The following is an 8061-nucleotide window of genomic DNA, read 5'->3' as shown; positions in this document are numbered from 1 at the left end:
TTAATTAGGGCTCAAAAACAGAACCCCTTCTTCCTCGCGCGCGCCAGCTGCCATTTCTCTTTGCAAATTCCGGCGACTCTCTGCAAGTTCCGGCCACTCCAACAACGCGAGCTCCGTGCTGCCACTGCCACCGCCTCTCGTGCTGTCGCTGCCACTGCCACTGTTACGCTGTCGTCGTCGCTGTCTCTTCTTCTCTCTGCGACTTTCGGCGAGCCCACCACTCGAGACCACCACGCGAGCCTCCTGCCACCGCCGTCTCGTCTCGCATCCAGCCACCGTCGTCTCGTCTCGCGTCCAGCCACCACCACGCGAGACCACCACGCAAGCCCCCTGCCGCCGTCTCGTCTCGCGTCCGTCCACCACCATGCGAGACCACCACGTGAGCCCCCTGCCGCCGTCTCGTCTCGCGTCCGGCCACGCTGCTCCGACCAGTCGTCCCTCTCTCTGTCTCTCTACAAGTGTTCCGGCGTCCCTCCACCACCACGCGAACATTTTCGTTCTTTTTGCCGTAATTGTCGCGCCGCGGTTTTCTTTAAGGTAAATTTCCAACGCGTTTTTGTTTGATTTTTTGTTTTTGTGTATGTTAATTTTAAATTTTAGTTATTGTGAGTGTTAATTTGGATTGAGATTGGAATTGTTTGGAGTGTTTTGATTAATTTTGTGAAAGGATTGAGTCTCAATTTAAGAGCATCGTGTCTTCAGATGTAGAGCATTAAGTCTGAATTTAAGAGAATTGTAAAAACACTATAATTAAATAGGTAATATATGATGTTAAGGAAATTGTTGTTTTTGCTTTTATTTGTTACTTATGACTTTCTCTTGTGTTTTTTGTTATCTCTTGTAGCTTTCGAACGCGTTGAATTGCATCATCTTCCACTGTCATCTGCTCTTTTTACACGCTCCCAGGTTCCTAATTCTAATATTTTCCTATGATGCCAATATGTTGTTTGCTTTATATATTTTATTATTTGTTAAAACATGTTGTTTGTTTTTCTTATATGTGAGTTAGCCTTAGTTTCCCGTTTGAGATTCAATATGTAAATTATGTATTGTCCCCGAGTTTTCATTTTGAAAAAACTACATTTTTTTAAAATTAGATATAAGGGGATACAATACTAATAATTTAAATGTATTGAATCTTGAATTGTCCGATTGGACAGTTTAAGAAGATTAATCACTTTCTAGTAATTTATTAGTGCATATATATATATATATATATATATATATATATATATATATATATATATATATATATATATATATATATATATATTTTAAAATACATATCTTAAAATTCATGAATATTTGTCAATTGTGTTTTGTATTGATCTTCGGGTGCATATTTGATTGTGGTTTATAATCACTTTCATTTCGTGTATCCTGAAGGCCAATGCGAAATGCTGGCAAAATTTCGTGAAATTTAAGATATGTATTTTAAAAGTAATATGTACCAATAAAATAAAGAAAGTGAATCTTCTTAAATGGGATAGGGTCACACCTTGATTACGACGTGAACATTGATTCAAAGATTACTGAAATTGTTCACGCAATTTCAGTATGGATCGAGATTGGATTAATTTACCACGTATTAGCGCTGAGTATGAGAATGGAGTAGAAGAACTTACAAAATTTGCGCAACGTTATGAGGGGAGAAGTGATGATGAGGTGAAGTTCATATGTCCTTGTGTCAATTGTTTGAATGGAAGAAAATTGAATGCAACTCAAGTTAGGGAACATCTTATTTGTGATGGTTTCCTTAAAAGTTATACAATATGGACATGGCACGGCGAATTAATACACATTCCAACTGTTTCTCGATCTGAATATCTTGCCAATTCCTCCATTAAAGAGCGACGAGAAGAGCGACGAGAAGAGCGATGTGAAGAGCGATGTGAAGAACGAGTAGAAGAAGACAATATAGAGGACATGATACGGGATGTTGGCGCAGAAGCTTTTGGACAAGCGCATGTGTATGAGACGATGTCTGCTGATGCGGAAACTCCGTTGTATGTTGGTTCAACTAAGTTCACGCGATTATCAGCGGTTTTAAGACTTATGAATTTGAAAGCGACCAATAGTTGGACAGATAAAAGCTTCACAGAATTGCTCGTGCTCTTGAATGAAATTCTTCCCGAAGAAAATACTCTACCCACTCGAAACTATGACGCCAAGAAAATTCTTTGTCCGATGGGTATGGAGTATAAAAGGATACACGCATGTCCTAATGATTGCATATTATATAGAAAAGAATTTGAAGATTTGAAAAAATGTCCAAAGTGTGGGTCATCACGGTACAAGCAAAAAAGAAACAGTGAAGATAATGGTCAAATAGAGAAGGAAGGATCTGCTTTGAAAGTAGTCTGGTACCTTCCAATCGTGCCCAGACTTAAGCGTTTGTTTGCAAATCCTAAAGACGCTAAAAACCTTAGTTGGCATGCAACTGAGAGAAGATGTGACGGACACCTTCGTCATCCAGCTGATTCAATGCAATGGAAAAATATTGATCAGGAATTTCCTAAGTTCGGTGAAGAATGTAGAAATATTCGTTTTGGCTTAGCTACCGATGGAATGAATCCATTTGGTAATTTAAGTACAAATCACAATTGTTGGCCTGTTATATTATTCATTTACAACTTATCTCCTGGACTCTGCATGAAGAGAAAATACATGATGTTGTCTATGATGATATCTGGTCCAAAGCAGCCTGGAAATGACATAGATGTATATCTCAATCCTCTAGTTGAAGACTTGAAGGTGTTGTGGGTTGATGGTGTTGAAGTATTTGATGTTGTTGCTTCTGAAACTTTCATGATGCAGGCAATGTTATTTGGCACCATTAATGACTTTCCAACTTATGGTAATTTGTCAGGGTACAGTGTCAAGGGTCATAAAGCATGTCCTATATGTGAAGAAAACACTGCATCTCATCAATTGAAAAACGGAAGGAAGACCGTGTATCTGCGCCATCGAAGGTTTTTACAAGCTAATCATCCTTATCGAAGGTTAAAGAAAGCATTCAATGGACATCAAGAGAATGACAAAGCACCAACTCCATTAACTGGCATTCAAATTCATGAAAAAGTTAATAAAGTACATCATGTATTTGGTAAAATGTCTAAGAAGTCATTTGCATCGAGCCCTTGGAAGAAAAAATCAATATTCTTTGACCTTCCATATTGGTCGAAGTTAGAAGTTAGGCATTGCATAGATGTCATGCATGTAGAGAAGAATGTGTGTGATAGCTTGATTGGTACACTACTCAACATTCAGGGAAAGACAAAAGATGGAGTAAATGCTCGTTTGGATTTGGTTGAAATGAAGATCCGAGAAGACTTGGCACCAAGGGAGGTTGGTAGGCGCACTTATTTGCCCCCTGCATGTTACACTATGTCCAGACAAGATAAGATAAGTTTTTGCTTATGTTTAAAGAGTGTCAAGGTACCTCAAGGATACTCTTCAAATATTCAGAGTTTAGTGTCCATGCAAGACTTGAAGCTTGTTGGCCTAAAGTCTCACGATTGCCACATCTTAATGCAACAATTGTTACCTGTAGCTATTCGTGGAATTTTACCCAAAAATGTTAGACAAACTATAACGCGTTTGTGTGCATTCTTTGTTAGGAATCCAAGTGTGAGTCTAAGTCCCACATTGACCAGAATTGAGAAAGTAGAGCACCATATAAGGATCAAGGCCCATAAACCTATTGCCTTAAGGTTTTGGGTTGAGAGTGGTGTCAGTGTCTTATGTGGTTAAGCTCAGATCTCATTGGTGTTGTATCTCCCCAGTGATACCCCCTCCTTATAAACCTGACAAGTGGTATCAGAGCCGATGGTTAATACCGGCTCAGACGAGTGCAGTATAGTCCTAGTATCGAAAGTCTTCCTGACAGTGTGGGTCAGGTAAAGCGTGTCCCGTTAAGAAAGAACGGCGGTACAGAAAAGGACAGAAAAGGAGTACTCGTGGTTGGGCAGCTTCCGCTGGAGGGGGAGTGTACCAATGTGGTTGAAGGGACTCACCCTTGAGGGGGAGATTGTTAGGAATCCAAGTGTGAGTCTAAGTCCCACATTGACCAGAATTGAGAAAGTAGAGCACCATATAAGGATCAAGGCCCATAAACCTATTGCCTTAAGGTTTTGGGTTGAGAGTGGTGTCAGTGTCTTATGTGGTTAAGCTCAGATCTCATTGGTGTTGTATCTCCCCAGTGATACCCCCTCCTTATAAACCTGACATTCTTCTCTTCAATTTGTAGCAAAGTCATTGATCCTTTAAAGTTAGATGAAATTCAAGCCGAAATTGTTATCATCTTGTGTCAGCTAGAGATGTTTTTCCCTCCATCATTTTTTGACATCATGGTACATTTACTTGTTCATGTGGTGAGAGAAATCAAGTTTTGTGGACCAGTATACTTAAGATGGATGTATCCTATTGAACGTTACATGAAGATTTTGAAAGGGTATGTGAAAAATCAATATCGTCCAGAAGCTTCAATGATCGAAAGATATATTGCTGAAGAAAGTGTCGAGTTCTGTTCAGATTACATGGCAAAAGCAAAACCGATAGGAGTTCCTCACAGATCATGGTTGAACAGGTGTTCTATAAGTAACAGCATACGAGGTGTGAGTGTGGTTACCAAAAATCGCGAAGAGTTAATGCAAGCACACCTATACATATTGAACAACACAAATGAGGTAATGCCTTACTTATCTGCACACAAAGTCATTGGGAAAGAGAACAATCCAAGACAATCAGAGAAATGGCATTTGATGGAGCATAATAGAACATTCATGCCTTGGTTTAAATCTGAGGTTTTGAAAGATGCGCAATGCTCTGAGACTTTGATGTGGTTAGCAAATGGGTTGAAATTTGATGTCATCTGTTGTACATGTTATGAAATCAATAATTGCACATTCTATACAAAGTCTCTTTATGATAAAAGCACAGTACAAAATAGTGGAGTCAGTCTTGAAGCTGAGTCGCTACAATTTTCTACATCTAAAGATCAAAATCCCGTAGTAAGATCAATGACATACTATGGTGTAATACAAGAGATATGGGAGGTTGATTATACCATGTTTACTATTCCACTGTTCAAATGTAAGTGGATTGACAATAAGAGTGGTGTCAAAATAGATGAATCAGGAATGACTCTAGTGGATTTTCGAAAGGTGGGTTATCGAGACGAGCCATTTATCATGGCACAACAAGCATCTCAGGTTTTCTATGTTAAAGATCCTGCGTCTGAACATTGGTTTGTCGCTCTTCATGGAAAAAAACAAATTGATCCTAATGAAGAGAATATGAGTGATCTTAATATTGCTGTCACCCACCCATTTAGAAGAACGATAAATGTTGATGAAATCCATCTAGTTGATGATGTACATGCAATTCGAGAAGATCATGATGAAGGAATATACATATGACCAATCAATAACTTTATGTATGAATTTCATATTCTTGTTAACATTTAGGTGTTTTGTTAAATAATGTTTTATATATTAATTTGTCAGTTGCTTATTAATGTTTTTTTATGTTTTCATTTCACAGATACATGGCTGAACATTATACTTCATCAGAGGATGAAACACCTACTAAGAGACCCACCAGAGAGCCACTAGGTTGAGAGAGTTCTTAATTAGAAGAACTAAAGGTCAGAAAACACATGTTGATATTAACGTCGACACTAGTGAACCTAGTGGTCGTTATGGGGACGTCTTCAAAAGCTATTTAGGAATGTTGGCACGAGAGAGAATATCAATCCTTACGCCATCTTTTGATCATGTCACTGAAGTTGATCGGGAAATGATATGGCAAGATTTATTGGTAACTAATATTAATGTTATTAAAGTTATACTTTGATTTTGTTGATAATATGATAAATATTGTTGATGACATTTTCTATATTGCAGCTAACATTTGATATTCCAAATGTGCCGACGCTAAGACAAAAATGTTTGTCATCGGTGGCTGAGAAATTTCGTGGTTTTAAGATCAAGTTGACGTCAAGGTATGTCTTTGGACATAAAAAGAATGAAAATCCATTGTTGAAATACACTTGGATTGATGAAGACACATGGCGTCAGTTTCTTGAGCTTTGGACATCTGAGGGATGGCAGGTATGTTTATTTGAAATCATCAATAGCACAATTGATAATTATGCAAAATTTTAACTAATTCATAAAGTGGGTTTTATATGTTACAGGTAAAGAGGAAAAAGGCTCAAAGCATAAGTGCTCAAAATAAAAACCCGCACATATTATCTCGTGGTGGGTATAGAAAACTTGAAGAGAAGATAATGACAGAAAAGAAAAAATCTAGGCCCCCACCTTCTGAGGGTGAAGATATTAAGCCTCCTTCACCACCATCACGTCATCAGAAGTGGAAGTTAGCCCGTTTACGCTCATCGGGCAACTACACTTCTGACTCTGCACGAGAAATCTCTGAGAAAATTGTAAGATACAATTCTTATCTAAATTGCTCGTTCATGTTTTATATTGTATTTTGATTTATAAATTTTTTTGTTACATTGTAGGATTCGTTGGTTGAGCAGACCTCCCAAAGAGGATTCATTCCAGAAGGTCATCATGACATACTTGCTGCTGCAATTGGACGACCTGAGCACCCTGGACGTGTGCGTGGTGCTGGATCAGGAGTCGGCATACGCCAATTTTTTGGTTCCTCCTCTCGTCAGTCTTCATGCAGTCATGGTGCTGATTATGAACAAAGACTAAAGGAAATGATCACGGCACAAGTGAGAGAAGAACTAATGCGCCAATTTGAGCATTATGACATTCGTTTGCCAGTGGATCATCCGCCAGAACTAGACCCATTTGTGCCTCCCACGAGTAAATTTGTTTTCTATAAGTTATGAATTGAATAAATGATATTTAATAAAGTAATTGAATAACATTAATAAATCGTTGGCTCTAACAGGTAGAAGCGGAAAGGGGAGTTGTTCAGCTCCACCCGGGGATGACATGGATGACACTCATCCATGTCAGCTATATATTTGGGATGGTACAGAGAAAACACTAGTGGCTCATGGAAAAGTATTTAAGGTAGCCACAGTTCTTCATGGCATGGAGTTATCAGAGCATGAGGTTAAGGTCACGGTAGAGGAGGTTCTCATGCCGTATGCTTTAGTTCCTGTGCCAACAGATGAGGTGTATACTGTGGCACAGGCATTCCAGTGTTTCCTCGCCTAGCCTAGAGATTTGGTTGATACTGACCCCCCGGTACAGACTCTTAAACCCACAAATATACTACATTTTTAAGTTTACATGTTTATTATATTCAAACTTAAATTATATTCCATTTTAACTGAAATTGCATCAATATAGGAAAAACCTCAATCAAAGAAGATTCTTCTCTCTTTGGACGATCCTCTTGGTGCATTGCTCCAACTTGCAGAAATCATAGCTGATAAGCCAATGCAGGTTTCTTGGGATGCTAACATTTTTGGGAGAGATCTTGACATCCCACTTTACTTGCATTCCCAAGATGTCTTGGAGCTTGCACGAGGACAAGAGGAACTCAATATTACCATTATTCAATTATGGATGATGTAAGTCTTTTAGTCATTATATATAGTTATTTGATATATTTATGTATTTACTTATATCAAATCAATTTTTGGTTTAGGTATCTGTCTGGTGTCACTGAAACTATGAGGCTGAATGATCTATATGGGTTTATAGACCCCCAACTCACCCATGAAGGCAACAAGTTTGATGACATCCAAGCATATGTGACCAAATGCTTTCAACGTGGAAAAGAAATTTATTTTGTCCCTTATGTTGCTGGGTAAGTCATTTTTGTTAACTTATGAATATAATCAGTCATTTTAATGCATAACAATGAATTTATTTTCTTATCAGGCGTCATTGGCAGTTACTTGTGGTTTCCCTAAGGGAGAACCTTGCTGTGTGGTTTTGCTCTTTGCATCGCCCTCCCCGCAACCATCTTAGACAAGTGATAGATTGGTAAGAACCTCAATATCAATCTTATGAATATGGCATGTTATATAAAAATATCCTAACTTATTCCCTATATCATAATTCAATT

This window comes from Vigna unguiculata, chromosome 5 (genome assembly GCF_037176805.1).
Source record: "Vigna unguiculata cultivar grain cowpea cultivar isolate G323 ecotype 2 chromosome 5, ASM3717680v1, whole genome shotgun sequence".
NCBI classification, from domain to species: domain Eukaryota; kingdom Viridiplantae; phylum Streptophyta; class Magnoliopsida; order Fabales; family Fabaceae; genus Vigna; species Vigna unguiculata.
The sequence above is the reverse complement of the archived record's forward strand: the minus strand, read 5'-3'. Positions refer to the sequence as shown.